Below are 16,601 nucleotides of genomic sequence, written 5' to 3'. Positions count from 1 at the left end.
TCAGTATTATTTTAAAAAATCTATCAGCATAACTGACTATGTCAATAACAAAACTATCTAATTATCTTAATAGTTGCAGAAAAAGTTTTTGACAAAATACAGTTCCCATTTCTATTAAAAAATACTAGAGAGCATAGGAATAAAATAACATGTAGTATCTAAAACCACCAGCAAGCTTTTTTTTTGTAATGGGGATAATCTAGAAGCTTTCCAAGTAAGATCAAGGTGAAGCAAGGTTACCTATTATCACTACTAGTATTTAGTATTGTATTAGAAATGTTAGCTTTAGCAGTGAGAAAAATAAATTGAAGAAATTAGAATAGGCAACAAGGAGACTTTGCAGATAGTATGATTGCATACTTACAAAATCCTGAGGAATCAGCTAAAAAACTACTTGAAATAATGAACAACTTTAGCAAATTTGCAGGACATAAAATAAATCTTCATAAATCATAAACCTTTCTATATATTACCAACAAAGCCCAACAGAAAGGGATAAAAAGAGAAACTATATTTAAAATAACTGTAGATAATGCAAAATACTTGGAACTATATTATCTGCCAAGTCAAAAGTCTATTTCCTCCTTCCTTTCCTCATGCTGCTGTTTGTACCAGAAAACCATAAACAAATTGAGGAAATGATTAAAATATTTGTGGAGGAATAGCTAGATGGTGCAGTGGATAGAGCACCAGTCCTGAAGTCAGGAGGACCTAAGTTCAAATGTGACCTCAGATTAATACTTCCTAGCTGTGTGACTCTGGCCAAGTCACTTAACCCCAATTGTCTTAGTTAAAAAAAAAAAAGAATGCTAAAATACTTGTGGAAAAGGGAACTCCATTCCATTCATCTTCATTATGATTAAGTTCCAACAACTTGTGAACTCTGGGTAGTCACTGTCTTTTGTGACAGTGACACCAGAAACTAGGGATGCAGATGCTTTAGGTTTCTGGGATCAGCCAACCAAAAAAGATTAGTTAACAAGGATATTTTTGATTGTTTTAAGTCCATTGCATAAAGTATTAATTTGATACTCTGGATATCTTCCTTTTTATACCTTGAGATAACCAGTGTAGTCCTTGGGACTGTCTAGTATTTCACATTATCACTGTAGTATTAATTGGCTTCTTGTATGTTCACATACATCCTTTAAGGCTATCTATTATCTATAGTTAGCCCATCTGTAATATGGAAAAGTTAGACTAGACCTATGGTTTCCAAATTAACGGATAAGTAGCTTAATTTCAAGGAATGAGTGATTAACGTCTCAGAGAGTAGGAAGATTGCCCACATCCTACCTCTTCCCACCCTCCACCAATTATGTGCTTGTTTCCAACACTTCTTTACTCATCCCTATCTTATGACCCACCTCCTGTGGAGACACTGGAAATGGTCTTCTCCACTTGCAACAGCTACAAATAGGTCCATTTCCCCTTCTTTTCATCTTTTGATGGGAATGAATAAGCAATACAGAATAAATAACCATGCATGGTATTCATTATACTATCTTTCCCCTAAAATCTACTTGTCTTCTGAATTTCTGAACTATAAGCATGAATTTCCAGGCTCCTAGATTCTCAGGCTCCTTTTTATCTTTTTCATTTTACTCAATTGAAACTGCTTCTTTATAAATTACCAGTGATCTCTAAATCACCGTAAGATCTCTCATGAGATCTCTTGTATCTGTTCCCTTCCCTCTACCAACATAGCTATTGCCTTAGTTCAAGTCCTGATCCTGTCTAAATCATTTTAATGACTTTCTTTTTTTTAAATAATAGTTTTTTTTGTTTTCTAAATATATGCATAGATAATTTTCAACATTCACCTTTGCAAAACCTTGTACTCTAAATTTCTCTCCCTCCCGCCTTCCTTTCCCCTCCCCTAGATAGGAAGTAATCTAGTATAGGTTAAGCATGTGCAATTTTTCTAAATGTATTTTCATATCTGTCATGCAATGCAAGAAAAATCAGATCAAAATGAGAAAAAAACATGAGAAAGAAAAAAAACAACAACAAGCAAACACCACCACCACCAAAAAAATGGTGAAAATACTATGCTTTGATCTACATTCAGTCTCCATAGTTCTCTGGATGTGGATGGATCTTTCCATAACAAGTCTATTGGAATTGTCTTGAATTACCCCTCAATGGCTTTCTAATTGGTCTCTCTGCCTATTTATCTCCAGTCTTCAATCTTTTTGCCCTTTCTGCAATATTCAATACAATTGAGCACCCTTTTCTGGTTATTCTTCTCTGCCAATGTTTTCATAATAATGTTCTCACTAGTCCTCCTCCTACTTGTCTAATCACTCCTCAGTATTCTTTGCTGGATCATCATCCATATCATGTCCCCTAACCATGGGTGTGACTCAAGGCTCTGTCTTGGGCCTTTTTTTCTTTTCTTATTTCTCAGTGATGTCATAATTCCTATGGGTTTAATCATCTCTATGCTCATAACTTTTAGGTAAGCATGTGTCTATGTAGACACACACATATATGTATGATATATGCATGTATATGTATATATGTATGATATATATGTATGTATATATGTATGATATACAAATATCTCCAAATATTTACATATACACTTGTGTGTATGTGTGTGTATATATATGTGTGTACATATCTATCTATATAAAACATATATATGCCCATATAACATTAATTTTTCTTCTCTGCTCTAGACCTGTATCAAAAACTGAGTAATAGATATTTTCAATTGGATGGATAAAAATCTTAAACTTAATATTCCAAATTAGAATTCATTCCTTTTTCTCCTCTCGGTTACTTTCCTGCTGCTCTTGGAAGTACCATCATCTTTCCTTTCATGCAGGTTCTTATCACTGGCATTTTTCTTTGACTCCTGTCTTTTACTTAGCTCACATATTCAATCTATAAATTAATCTTGTTACTTCTACCTTCCTAAGATCTCTAATATCTATCTCCTTCCTTCTTCCAGTAAGGCTATAACGTTAGAGCAACTCCCATTTATCTCTTGTCTAGAACATTTCAATGGCTTTCCAATTGGTCTCTGCCTCAAGCCTCCATTCCAATCTATCCTTCACACTGCTGTTTAAGTGATTTTTTATGAGTGCAAATCTGACCATATTACTCTCCTACTCAATTAACTTCAGTGGTGAATATAATATAATCTTTTTATCTTTTAAAAGCCTTTATAATCCAACCCCTTCCTGTTTTTCCATATTTTTCTATATTATCTCCTCTCATGTACTGTGTGATTCTGTCAAACTGATCTCTGTTCCTCATAAATTATATTCCATCTCCTTTTATCCCCTCTCTCCATCCTTATGCTTACCTCACAGAATCCCTCTTTTTCTAGAGGACTGTGTTCAAGTATCATCTTTTCCAGGAAGCTTTTTCTGATCTTCCAAATACTGGATACTTCTACTTTTATCTACCCTATGGTTAATTGCTTTGTATTTATTCTCTTTGTATTTATTCTTCATATGCCTATATTATAAATGATAAGAAGTACTCCCTTCTGTTCTGAGTTTTTCCCCTCCTTCCCTCCACCCCCTCCCCTAGATGGCAGGCATTCCCATATATATTAAATATAGTATATCCTAGGTACAATATATATGTGCAGAACTGAATTTTGTTGTTGTTGTTGCAAAAGAAGGATTGTATTCACAAGGTAAAAATAATCTGGGAAGAGAAACAAAACAAAACAGAACAAACAAACAAACAAACAAACAAAAAACAATGCTCACAGTTTACACTCATTTCCCAGTGTTCCTTTTCTGGATGTAGCTGATTCTGTCCATTGTTGATCAATTGGAATTGGATTAGCTCTTCTCTATGTTGAAGATATTCACTTCCATCAAAATACATCCTCATATAGTATCATTGTTGAAGTGTATAATCCCCTAGTTCTGCTCGGTTCACTCAGCATCAGTTGGTGTAAGTCTCTCCAAGCCTCTCTGTATTCATACTGCTGGTCATTTCTTACAGAACAATAATATTCCATAATATTCATATACCTTAATTTACCCAACCATTTTCCAATTGATGGACATCCATTCATTTTCCAGTTTCTAGCCACTATGAAAAGGGCTGCCACAAACATTTTGGCACATACAGGTCCCTTTCCCTTCTTTAGTATTTCCTTGAGATATAAGCCCAGTAGTAGTACGGCTGGGTCATAGGGTATGCACATTTTGATAACTTTTTGGGCATAATTCCAGATTGCTCTCCAGAATGGTTGGATTCTTTCACAACTCCACCAACAATGCATCAATGTCCCAGTTTTCCCACAGCCCCTCCAATATTCATCGTTATTTGTTCCTGTCATCTTAGCCAATCTGACAGGTGTGTAATGATATCTCAGAGTTGTCTTAATTTGCATTTCTCTGATCAATAGTGATTTGGAACATTCTTTCATATAAGTGGAAATAGTTTTAATTTCATCATTTGAAAATTGTCTGTTCATATCCTTTGACCAAAAAAAAAATTACCTATGCATACGTACTGTCAAAGAAAATGTTATAATTATAAAAATTAATAAAAAATAAAATTTAAACAAAAAAATGTTAAGAAGTGATTGCTTAATTCATTATATTTGTATTCCCAGTCCCTAACACAGTGCCTGGCATGTAGAATGCATTTCATAAATACTTAACAAATTATCAGTTACTTGGTCAGCTAACAAAAACTATAAGTTACAGATCAGTTGCTGATCTGAATTGTTAGAAAAAAAATTTCCTTACTGAGAGATCTCTATTCTAAAACAATCATAGTTCTTGACCTAAAAAGAAATAGAAAGAAAAAAAAAGATTCCTTGAGGTTGTTAATAGGAATTAAAACACTGGTCTATGCTCTTTCCACTACACAAAGCTGACTATGTTATCCAAAAACTCCTGTTTGCCTAGGATGAAGTATAAATTAAATTAGATACTAACTACAAAGTCTTATGGAGATCTCTCTGTAAAATCCACGGTCATGTGAAAGAATGAAAAAAAAAATCCTACCCTAATATGGAAAGTTTAAGATCATGTGAGCAAATGTAGTATTTGTTTTGAAGATCAGAGTGAATAAAATTTTTGTTCCAAGGATCTGCAATGCTTTGTTTAGGTAACTGGCAACATGCCACCCTGTGACCTCATTGTACCCTGCAGAGTCTTAGTTTTCTTACCTTTAAAATGAGGATGAGGATGTAATCTTCTTGGAGGTATGAAGAAAGCACTTCACAAACTCTAAAAATGCAATGAAAATGTGAGTTGTTATATCTTGCAAACAAAATAAAGGTTTATTATTATTGCTCTAGAATTTTATCATTAATTTAAATTGGCAAATGCAGAATGTGAGTTTCTTGGTAGATCATAGTTGTCCATGTAGGGAGCTTATCTCTTCCTCTTTCCTTATATTATAAGGATTCTTGGGGATTATGTAAATATTTGCTTCAGGAGAGGTCCATTTGATGGCAGCCTCAGAATAATAGGGTTTGTCTGTCCCTTAGAATACTGCATAGTTCTATTCACTGTGTCTCACAAAGAATTTGAAAGTTGTTTTCAGAGTCTTGAAAGAAAATTCATTGACACTTCATTTATCTGCATTTTCAGGAGATGAGGTGTTCCACATAAAAATTTATTTTCTAGACAACTGAAATTTAGCTCTTGAAGCACTATCCCTTTTAAAAGTGTGGGTTTATTAGTCAGTTTGGAAAGAAATCCTACAATGTATTGACTAAGCAAGGAACTGAGAGCAAAGTAAATGCCCTTTAGGGAATGGCTGAACAAAGTATTATTTATATGAGTGGGATCAAACCATCTCCACCCCATTTTAGCCTTGATACCTTAACTGAGACTATGTCTCAATTCATCAATAACTCAGACCTTAAGACTAAGTGCAAAAAGAAATATCCTTCATTATTGCATAAAAATCTCTTCAGATAGGTTAGGATACTTGTCAGGCCCTATAGATTGCCTGTAAATGAGCAAGCCATTCAAACTTGGATTCATTAAAAAGGAGCAAGGATGACATTCAAAGATGACTGCCCTCTTAAGAAAGACTATTTGGGTAGAAAATTGAAGTCCTCAGCTCTAGCTTCTACTTGCTTTTCTGTCCCCTTGGCCAGAAGAGAATCTTAGAAAATTTGAAGGGTCCAGAAAATATTGACCCACCTATCTTCCTTTCAATGTCTGAGCTACAACTGATGGCAGTGTCTGTATTGGGAGCTAATTCAAAATCCACAAGGCATAATATACCAGGAAACTACTATGTCTAAGGGAAATTCCTTAGCATTCTATGAATGGAAAATTTAGTAATCAGGAGATGTTATTCCTTTACCACATGTTCTTGCTAAGCTTGGGATATGAAGCACAATACTTGTGAGAGGATGAGTGTAACAGACCATGGGGGAGCTTTGTACCAATTGTTACCATTCTGCCTTAGTGAACACACTCTTCCTAAAGCTACATAAGGGTGACTATCATGACTTTCAAATGATAATCTTGGTGGTGAGTACTTATTGAACCCAATGGCCTTAGAGAATTCCCTTCTTCCCTCAGTGATTCTCTTAGATCTCAGAAAAGGTGATTCAGTCTTGTTTCAGGACCTAAGATTCCCCCATGAGAGCAGAGTTTGGGATAAGGATCCTTAAAGCTCACACGGACTTTATATAAATGTTAGACAATATTTTTGTACTCTACAGAATGACACGTGGAGAATTTTGAGAAACTTTGGAAGATTTGTATGAACTGAAGTAGAGTGAAATAAATTGAACTAGAAAAAAATATGAAAAAAATTGTGAAGTGACCACATCATTACAACTGAAAAAAATTACTGAAAGGAATCCAATCTGGGTTGCTGAAAAGTCAGTGAGGGTTAGGAAGAATAGATAATGAAATCTCTCTCTTCTTGGCAGAGTAGGGCAGAATTTTGTCAAATGAGGTTACTATATTTGATCTTTTGGCTTAATAGTTTTTTGTTGTCATGAGACAGAAGTTAATTTTAGGGGGGAGAAATAGAGAGGGGAGATATGGCTGCAAGAGAATATTTTGAAAAGTGACTCTGATATAAAAACAAAAGACTCCAATTATATATTTTTTAAATGGCTTGCTGGGTTTCTTGCCTTGTAAAGCAAAGCTTATCAAATATGCTTTACATTTTCTTAAACAATTCAACATTATGATGATAAATCTTAGTTATTGGACCATATTCCATGTGATACAATAATGGCTTTAGGGGGATATCATAGTATATGTATGTATCTATTGCCCCTTTACTAAATAAACCCAGACTGCTGCTTATAGTTCTTGTGATCTCTTGTTCTATTCTCAGCTGTCAGCATATCTGTCCTCATCTCTGCTATCCTACTTCACGTACAATTATCTAGCTAAAGGCCTAATCTCTATTTGCATGTCAAGTCCATGGGCTTTGTGACAGCTTCTCTCAGCAACCTAACTTCTGGATTTCTGACTATATTCCAGATGACTGCAATCTCTGGTAGGCTAACCTTTGAATTGATACACTATTAGATCATATATGACGCAGAAGGTATCAGTAGGAGTCTCTTTTAGGCAGGATGGTACAATGTAATATGTATAATTTTTAGCAAGTTCATGGCTTTACTCTCTATTCTAGATAGCAAGTTAGCAAATCACAATCTCCCAGTGAACACAAAGCATTGTCTTAAGACTCAGTTACTGATAAATTGCTTATCTTTGTTGAAGGAATTACCAACACTGGGATTTCCTACACAAAGGAATCACAGGCCACACATAAATTAATGAGTGATAAATTCACAGAGGGAATCCCTAAAAGGAAGCCAAAGTGAAGCTCCTCTTCCTATTCCATGGAAGTCCTGGAGGACAATTATTTCCCCTCCCAAAATGGTCTCATGAAAACTATCATGTTCTAGCCTCAGAGATACAATGTTGGCCAGGTTGGACCACTGAGATTCTTTGAGTTCTTTTGCAGGGGGTAGATTTCCCTCACTCTTCAAAATTGGGATTTATCAAAGTTAAATTAGTTTACTATGCACTCGGGGTCTTAATTTGGCTCCCTTGAAATGGGTAGCACTCAGCCATATCTTTTAGGGATGAAATATTAATTATACTTTTTAAAATGTAGACAACCTGGGGGGGGGGAGCTCCTGTCTTTCCTCCCAGCTACAGGGTGAAGGAGGTATGGGAAGAAAGTGGTTGGTCTGAAAAAAATAAATCTGGGGGTTTTGGTGGCTTGCAAGCTCAATATGAGTCAGCAGAAAACAAACAGAAAAACTCTAATGAGTTCTTGAACTGCATTAAGAGAGCTTCCAGGAATAAGGAGTTGGGAGTCCTGCTGCATTTTTCCTTCTCTGATCAAACCACATCTGGTGAGTCAGTTGGTTAGTCGGTCAACAAGCAATTTATTAGAAATTATGTTCAGTTGTGGGTGCCATAATTTAGAAGGACATGAATAAAACTGAAAAACATACAAAGGAAGGAAATTAGAGTGAGATAGCATTGAATTTCTCTGCTTTGAAGATCATTAAAGGACTTGGGGATAGTCAGTGGAGAGAAGAGAAAATTGGAATTTGGCTGGACATGATAGCTATATTCAAAGATTTGAGGGGATTTTGTCAGGTGGAAAAGGAATTGAATTTGTTCTTTTTAGCTCCAGAGAAATTTTTGCCAAGAGCCTAGAGGCCGATTAAAGCTTGATGTCAGGAAAGCTTCTCTAACAGCTGAACTGTTCTCAAGTGGAATGGGCTTCATGCTTCTATTGATGATGAGTTCCCCACTTGCTGCAGGTTTTCAGGCACAGCTTGGGTGACCACTTGTTGAGTGGGCTATGATGGGGAGCCCTCTGGGGCACAGTTTGGACTAGATAGGCATAGAAATCCCTTCTACCTCTCAAATAAGTACTGATTCTGTGATTGCATTATTTTGAAGGAATCTGAGGTCTTTTATAAAGTGTCCCTTTCAAAAAAAGTCCAGTACTTATGAAAAAAAAATTCAGTGTCAGCTTAAATGTGCTAGTGCATCCTTTAGTCCAGAGCTTCTTAATGCTTCTTTGTGTCTTGGGCCCTTGGGTAGCCTGGAGAAGCCTATGAGCTCCTTTTCAGAACCTTATTTTAAAATTAAAATTTAATTTTAAATAAAATTAAATACATAGAATTACCAGAAAATCAATTATATTGATTACAGTGATCAAGATATTTTCAACAAGACTTCTTGTTAAGAACCCCTGTTTAGGCTAATCTTTTGCTGAAGTCAGGTGAGGGTGAAATGCCATGAGAGGAGTTTTTTTCTTCTAATTCTGTCAGTAGTATACATCTCTATTGTACCATCTATTCTACTTGCCTATGTTATGTACTGTCTTGCTTTATATTTACTTACTTTCTGGGTATGGGCTGAAAGGGAACATAGTTTCTCTTAGGGTTTAAAAGGCTGTGAGACAGCTTTTGTCTTCTAGGCAGTTGCCAGTTGCTTATTAGATCTATTCTAATAACTGTCTTAGTTAGCCCTGCTCATTTGCTATTCTATAATTGATCAAGCCATCTCCCTTTCTGCTTAAAAAGATGATCTCCTTAGCGACCTGCCCTCTGTTTCATCCCCAGTTTCTTTCTAAACCCAAGTGCCACTTCTTCTGACCATGCTATTGTTATTAGAACTGCCCTCCGATTACCTTGGATCTATTCTGTATGTAACAAACACATGTATATACACCCATACATATATAACGTATACATTTATGTGTATTTACATGTGTAGTTTATATTCGCTAAGGGGAGACAACATAGACACACAAGTATATATATATTTATATAAACATATATATTCATATGAATGTATGGATATATTTATATATGTAAGGAGCTTATATTGTTCAGAGGGAGATTACATAGATATATATGTGTGTGTATACTCATACATGTATGTACTTATAAGTTATATATTTTTATATAGTATATACATACACAATATATACATATATGTATGGATATGTATATATACACATTTGTAAGTGTTGTATTATGTGTCTTCGTTCTCTCCTTCAGAAGAATACAAGTTCCTTGAGGACAAGGACTATTTCATTTGTGTCTTTTTATCACTCTCATTCCCTCCCTCAGCCCCTAGTGACACATAGTAAATCCTGAAGCTTCTTGGTTGCTACATAGTGACCTTTGCTATAGGACTTAAATGGAGATGCTGCTTTCCTTCACTCTAGACAGGGGTGAGGAACCTGATTTCTAAGAAGGGCCATTTGGATTCTTATAACATCATTCTTGGGCCACACAAAATGGTCCACTTAGAGAAGTCAAGCAGTAGGAGGTTGTACCTAGCTTTATTGTCTGAGGTTGCCTTAGCAAGTGACTTCACTTGCTTCATTATGGCTCATGGGCCAGATATTCCCTACTCTGCACTAGGACATTAAACTAAACTCAGTTCCTCTATGTCTAGTCACCTTTCTGTGGTGCTCATCCTACTCTAGGATATACTTCAGTTCATCAGTGTCCTACCTAGAATACTATGCTCCAACCTGAATACATTTCAGATCTTGTTTGACCAGGGCAGAGGATATCAGGTTGGTCATGCTGCTGCTTCTGGATATTTTGTCTCTTCCTCATAGGAGGCAGGGTTCATTCTGTGTCTTCCATGGGAATTTTCGTCTTCACTGAGGCCCCACAACTAAAATGAGGCTTGAAGAACTACTGCAGAACAATAGGCCAATTAAAACTTTGAAAAATAGTGTCTTCTGACAAACCACAAGAAGCCAAAGGGAACTGATTCTAATCATTTAGGAGAATAGACTTAGGTGAGACTCATTAGAAGGGCTTCCCATTTGTCACAGAGCCTCAGAGCCTGGATACCTTGCTGATGATAATACAAGATGGAATGGGCCCCACTTTCAGCAGATGGATTTAGGTTAGACATTTTTTATCACAGGGGTTGCCTGCTACTGGGATGTAAGGTTTAGGAGGGGACAGAGGCTGTCTTTTTCTGGAGCAATTATCCAGGAGAACTTCAACTGCTGTAAAGTGGTTGACTACAGGCCAGCACTTGGGGGGGGGAACCACATGGTATGTGAAGGGGTAGACTAGGTGACCTCTAGAAGCCCTGGCCAGCTTTGTGATTAGATGTGGATGCATTTTTGAACATGTGATATCAGATGAACAGTCAGTAACATCTGATGGACTTCTGGACTTCTATATGGACAAAATGACCTCACTTTCCACAAATCATTACTGACTTTTTTAAAGAAGGAGGCAGAATAGTAAAGAAGGGCCCCCCTTTTGCCAGCCAGGGGTAATGGGAAGGATAAAAGCATTGACTTATGGGAGGGCATAAGGCTCTATTTCACAGACTCCTCTGGCTGCAGTTGGGAAATTCCTAGAATTTTCTTCTTGCTCTAAGATGAACCCCAAAAGAGTTACCTGTGTTGCCCAAATCTCCTTGATAGAGCAGCAGGTGGCCCAAGTATTGGGGGCTGGAGCAAGAAGAGAGAGAGTGTGACAGGCTCCCAGCTGGTGGGTCTGCCCCTCTGCACTGTGAGCCTGCTGAGCTCAGGTCTGTGCTGGAGATGTTCCGGGGAGCCAGCCCTGCTGCTGATTGGCCCTTAGCATCTCTGTTTGCGGGGGACCAGCCAATCAGTGGGATGGCCAGCTAGCTGGAGTGAAGACACATGAAATATGATAATTTTCTGCTAAAGAGCCCTGGAAGGGGGGGGAGGGAAGGAGTGTATATAGGGAATGGGGAGGGGGAAGGGTTGAAGTGGGTGGGAAATAGAGATTGCTCCATGATTCCAGTGGTCTGTCTGCCTGACAGGGCTGGCCAAAGGAGAAAGAGGGCTCTGTTCTTACCAGAAGGCTAGGTGCTAAATGACTTTGCCTCAGGGGCTGGCAGTGAGACTATTTCTGATGTGACAGCTCAGGTAAGAAAGTGATGATAGATGTGCATTAGGTGAGAAGTAGGCAACTTAGCTGTGTGGGGGTACTACTCTATAGGGCTAAGTCTGTTACCACTGCTTTTTATGCAGATTATAAGAGACATGAAAAAAATCTCAATTTTTATTTAGGGTTCTTTCTTTATTCCTCCTTATAACCCTCAGTGCCACAAACGCTTTTGGCATCTAATGTCATCCAGACAGCTCAAGTCATTGGCAAATAGCTATTTCTCATGGGTCAGGTCCCTGTGGTCCCATTCCTATTTCCATCCTGCCCCTTCCCTAACTTTGCAAATCTGTCACTTTGGCAAAGCCACTAAGAATAGTAAAGTTTTACTCCTAAAATCGGAGGATCCTCTGGATGAAAATATCAATTACAAATTCTTGTTGGAAGGAGGTTTTTGGAGCAAGGACCCTGGCCCTGGAGGAAAATTTTATTTAGAAATAGGGGAAATTCTCTAGCTTCAAGACAGAAGGCTCAGATACGGCAACACCTTTAACCGTGTGATGTTGATGGACCACCCATGACTTCTGTTTAGGCTCCATCACTTTGTGTTTCTGTATCCATCCTTAAGGGATGGGGAGTGTGGACTGCCATGTGCTACTGTCAGTGGTGATGGATGGATGTGTGCGATGTAGACTTGTGGCATCTTCATTGTTTACATAACATGCTATTTTCTCTCTCAAAAGATGCTGTCTGGGAAAGATGAAGGTGTGCATATTTTATACTCATATTCCACATGCATTTTAAAGGCATTGATAAAAGGAGCTCTGGAAGCAGTGCAGTTTGTATCTTCTGTCAGGCCCTTGTTTCCTGGGCCCTGAGTGACAGCTCTTCAGAAGTGATAATTGGTGTACTGTATCTTTAAAAGGTTAAAACCTCTTTCAGAAAAAAAAAAAAAAGGCCTGGACTCATAGTGGAAAAGACAAGCAAGCCTTTGGTTGGCTCTGGATTCAGAAAACAGCTGCTGATTAGATTCTGCGTCTGCGGGCTGAATTCATTCCGTGTTTTTCAGCAGCAGGAATTCGAGAGGGATGCTTCTGTTTGGGTTTCTGATCGTGATTTATATTTATTCAGAGGAATAACAGAGGATGGATTTGTTCCCGGCCGGAGCATGCTCACAACCAACAGGCTCTCCCATGATCCAACTGCCCAGTTTGGTGCTTTGATGTACATATCTGTTCACCGTTCATGTGTATGGAGTCAGACACAAATGCCTATGGGCATCCAGTTGTGTGTATGTATGTGTGTATGCATATGTGTGTGTGTATGTCTGTGGGTGCACGCGCACAGAGGATTGTTGTTGTTGTTGTTTTTTAAAGCAGATTCCTTAAACGAGATTTTTTTTTCCTTTACCCCTCACTTGAAACAGGTGTTAATGAAAAAATGCACACAATCCTGACAGATGGGACTGGTTCATGAAGGAGGGGACGGCCAGCTCAGTGTTTCAGAGACCACAGGATCAGCTTCCCATCCAGAGCAAAGGTAGGGACTCTTGATTTTCTATTTCATAGCTGTGCCTCCTTTTCCTTTCCTTGGATTTATTTTTCTTCCCTTGCTGCCGCCACTGGGAAAATAAGACTAGTGAGATGAGATTCCCCTGGGTGGGCTGATCTCACTGTTCTGCATGGTGTGATGGGTGAGATTTGCAAGCCTCAAGTAACCTTAGTGGTGTCAATCAGCGTGCATCAGAACTGTAACCCTCTGTGTGCTGTGGTGGCGGCAGTGGCGGTGGCAGCGAGAGGCAGCTCCCCGGGCTCTAGTGCTCGGCTTGCTGCCGTTGGCGCTCCTTCCTAATTAGCTTCAGCTGTTGGACACATGTACTGCTCCCAGGCAGCACCTGCATCTCCTTCTCCTGCTCCTGGGCTTTGCTTGGAGAATTGTTTAGGCTGAGTCCAGGGAGATCTGTCCCCTGGTTAGTTGGAAATGATTTCCCCATGATGCTCTGTAAGCTAAAGCAGGGCACTGTCAAGGAAGACTTTTTTTCTTTTTCTTTTCTCTCTCTTCCCCCAGCTCTCCCACCCCTAAATAAAACCTCAATACAGCAACCCCAATAACTTCCTTAAGCAAATCATAGTGTCACCTTGCTTCCCATATGGATGTGTGTGGAGCAGTTGAGTATTTCACTCTGCTTCTGCAATATATTCTTCTGTTTTCTAAGACTAGTAAGCTAGATAATGAGAAATAGGTTCTAAGAGGCATTATTTTATAAGATCCTAGATTGTGATTGAGAGAAGTCCTGTAACAAACAGCATTTGGGTAGGAATGTTCTTGAGACCACATTCGTTGCATGCCTCGGTCTCATCCTTAGAGACCAATGCTACCTTACCCACTGAGCCCTCCTTGAACTTTGATGCCTTGGTTAGGATGTGGCAGGCTCCGATGATTTGCTGGGGCATCTGTTCTGCCATATTCTTGTAGTACTTTGGACATCTTTCTCTGCAGATTCTGGTGCTTCTGGTCTCTGGAACCAATTGGCAATTGTTTGTGGTGGCAATTGCCCTTGGCCCCCTTAGTCAGGTTCTGGGTTTCACTGTTGCTGAACTGGGTCAGTATCTGGTGTGTGTGTGTGTGTGTGTGTGTGTGTGTGTAAGAGAGATATGGACACACACATTTCTTTTCACACTGAGCTCAACACTGCAAAAAGGTTCAGTTCAAACTGTGATTATGTAATCTAAAATTGTATTCCAGATGCATGCTAAAATATCACTTATGTATTTCATTCCTATATCCCTTCCCCAAACAGAGAAAGTTTGATCCTGCAATTTTGAGATTTCTTTTCATAATTTGGGCCAAGGGAAAAGAGAAACGAGTGGCAAGGAGAATAAGGATGTGTTCACCAAGAGACAAATTTGAGGAACTTTGATCTTTAGAGTTTATATGTGAAAATTCTACCTGAATTCCTTTTAGGCTTCCTCTCCTCCCTTTCCTCCTCCTTCCCCTTTGCAACAGACCATTGTTCATCTGATCTTTCAGTCAGTACTTTCCCATATAAAGCTCCTCTGCCTCTCCACTCTGGCCTCTGGAGTCAACTCGGTGAAGCTTCATGTTCTGCTCCAGTTCAGAACTTGCCACAGAATTGTATTGATGACCTTCTTGGTTCATCCTTGAGGTCCGTAATAGCTTTATTCCTTAGTCTAAATCGAGTTGGTGTCAGAAAAGCCTAGCTGCAGTCATGAATTGAGCCAGAGAACCAGAGCATTAGGACATGGGTCTTAAGCGTCAGCTAAATAGTCAAACAGATTATTTCCACAGACTTTTAGAAGATGCGAGTGACAATGAGCCATTAAATATTATTGATTTAAAATTTGATGAGATCTCTTCCTTACCTCCATCGTTTGTCTAAAGCAGGAGAGCTGTCGTCATCCAGAAATGAAAGCATTCTTGTGAAATCACTTTTCTTGTATGTCCAGGGAGAGTTTCCACATCTGCCTGATGAGCTAGTAATCCTTGTGGTACTTACCCCACAAGGGCATGGTGAGGAAGACATGTTGTACACTAAAAATTCTCTGAAAACACAGGTTAGATTTTCTTATTTCTCCTGAACGGTTTCCCTCTGATGCTTTGTTGTGGCCTGGATATGACCCTGGCTGGGTTTCTGAAGGTTCTGCCAATGGAGTAAAAGCCTTGGAAACTTCCTGTCTGGCTTGAAAGGCTTTGAGTATGGACCTGGCAACAGGACTAGGCATCTCTCTGAGATCTTGTCTCTCTGAGCATGGAAACAACTCACCATCATAAAGTTGAGCTATGACTGGTAGACTTAGGCCACAGTGATTTGTGAAGTAATCTCTATGCATGTGGTAGACAAATGACATAGACATGGAACCTGAACAAGGGGGAAGGCATACACCAAGAAATCATGGAGCCTCTGGAGAAGGAGAGGAAGTGTGGTGTGGTGGGGAGGAAGCCAAACTTGGAGTCACAGGACTTGAGTTTGAATCCCAGGCCCACCACATTCCAATGTGTGGACTTGGACAAATCACTTAAATTTCTCCATACTCCAGTAAAAATTGGACTAGATAACTATTCAGATCTAGTCCACTTCTAGATCTGTGATAGATGGAGACCTGAAAGGCACCTTCAAGGTCATCTAGTTTAACCTTTCTGTTTAATAGATGAGCAAAGTGAGCCCTTAACAGCTGGGAGATGCAGTGGATAGAGTATCTGGCCTGGAGTCAGGAAGGCCGTAGTTCAAATATGGCCTTGGATTCTTCCTAGCTGTATGATCCTGGGCAAGTCACTTAACCCTGTTTGCTTGGTTTCTTCATCTGTAAAATGAGCTGGAAAAGGACAAGACAAACTACTTTAGTATCTTTGCCAAGAAAACCCCAGACAAGACTAAACAAAGAAATAACAAAAATGAGCCCCCAGCAGAACTGTCTTGTTCAAGATCACAGAGGGAACAAATAGCAAAGCTAAAGTTTGAAGCCAGATCCATTGTCTCAAGTCCAGTGCTCCTTGCTCCTCTTATTGAAGGTTCCTTATAGTACTAAATGTAGGGTTCTAGGATGTGAGGAATAACAATGCATTCTTTCTGAAATCATGATGATATAAGCAATGTAAGCCATTTAGTACAACTTAGATCCATCATCATGTGCAGTGGATAACTCTGGAATCTTTTTTGAATAATAACAATGCAGTACCTGTACAACCAACACATTGTTGTTATGAGGGATCCTTTAGAAGGGATCTTTTTTAGAGCTGGGGATTT

The 16,601-nt window shown here is 38.8% G+C and overlaps 1 protein-coding gene across 5 annotated transcripts in view; it reads left to right on the top strand.

Moving 5' to 3' along the window:
• Positions 1-16,601, top strand: part of HIVEP3 (HIVEP zinc finger 3) — a 617,086-nt gene that overhangs the window by 142,241 nt on the left and 458,244 nt on the right. For 2 of the 5 annotated variants that reach the window (XM_074305461.1, XM_074305466.1), the window contains exons 1-2: positions 12,529-13,127; positions 13,263-13,375. The gene's annotated coding sequence lies outside the window, so the exon portion shown is untranslated. Of the gene's footprint in view, positions 1-12,528; positions 13,132-13,262; positions 13,376-16,601 lie in introns of those variants that run through there. The other 3 variants (XM_074305462.1, XM_074305465.1, XM_074305463.1) reach the window with 3 other exon arrangements.

The sequence above is a fragment of the Sminthopsis crassicaudata genome, chromosome 3, assembly GCF_048593235.1.
Source record: "Sminthopsis crassicaudata isolate SCR6 chromosome 3, ASM4859323v1, whole genome shotgun sequence".
NCBI lineage: Eukaryota > Metazoa > Chordata > Mammalia > Dasyuromorphia > Dasyuridae > Sminthopsis > Sminthopsis crassicaudata.
The sequence above is the reverse complement of the archived record's forward strand: the minus strand, read 5'-3'. Positions and strand labels throughout refer to the sequence as shown.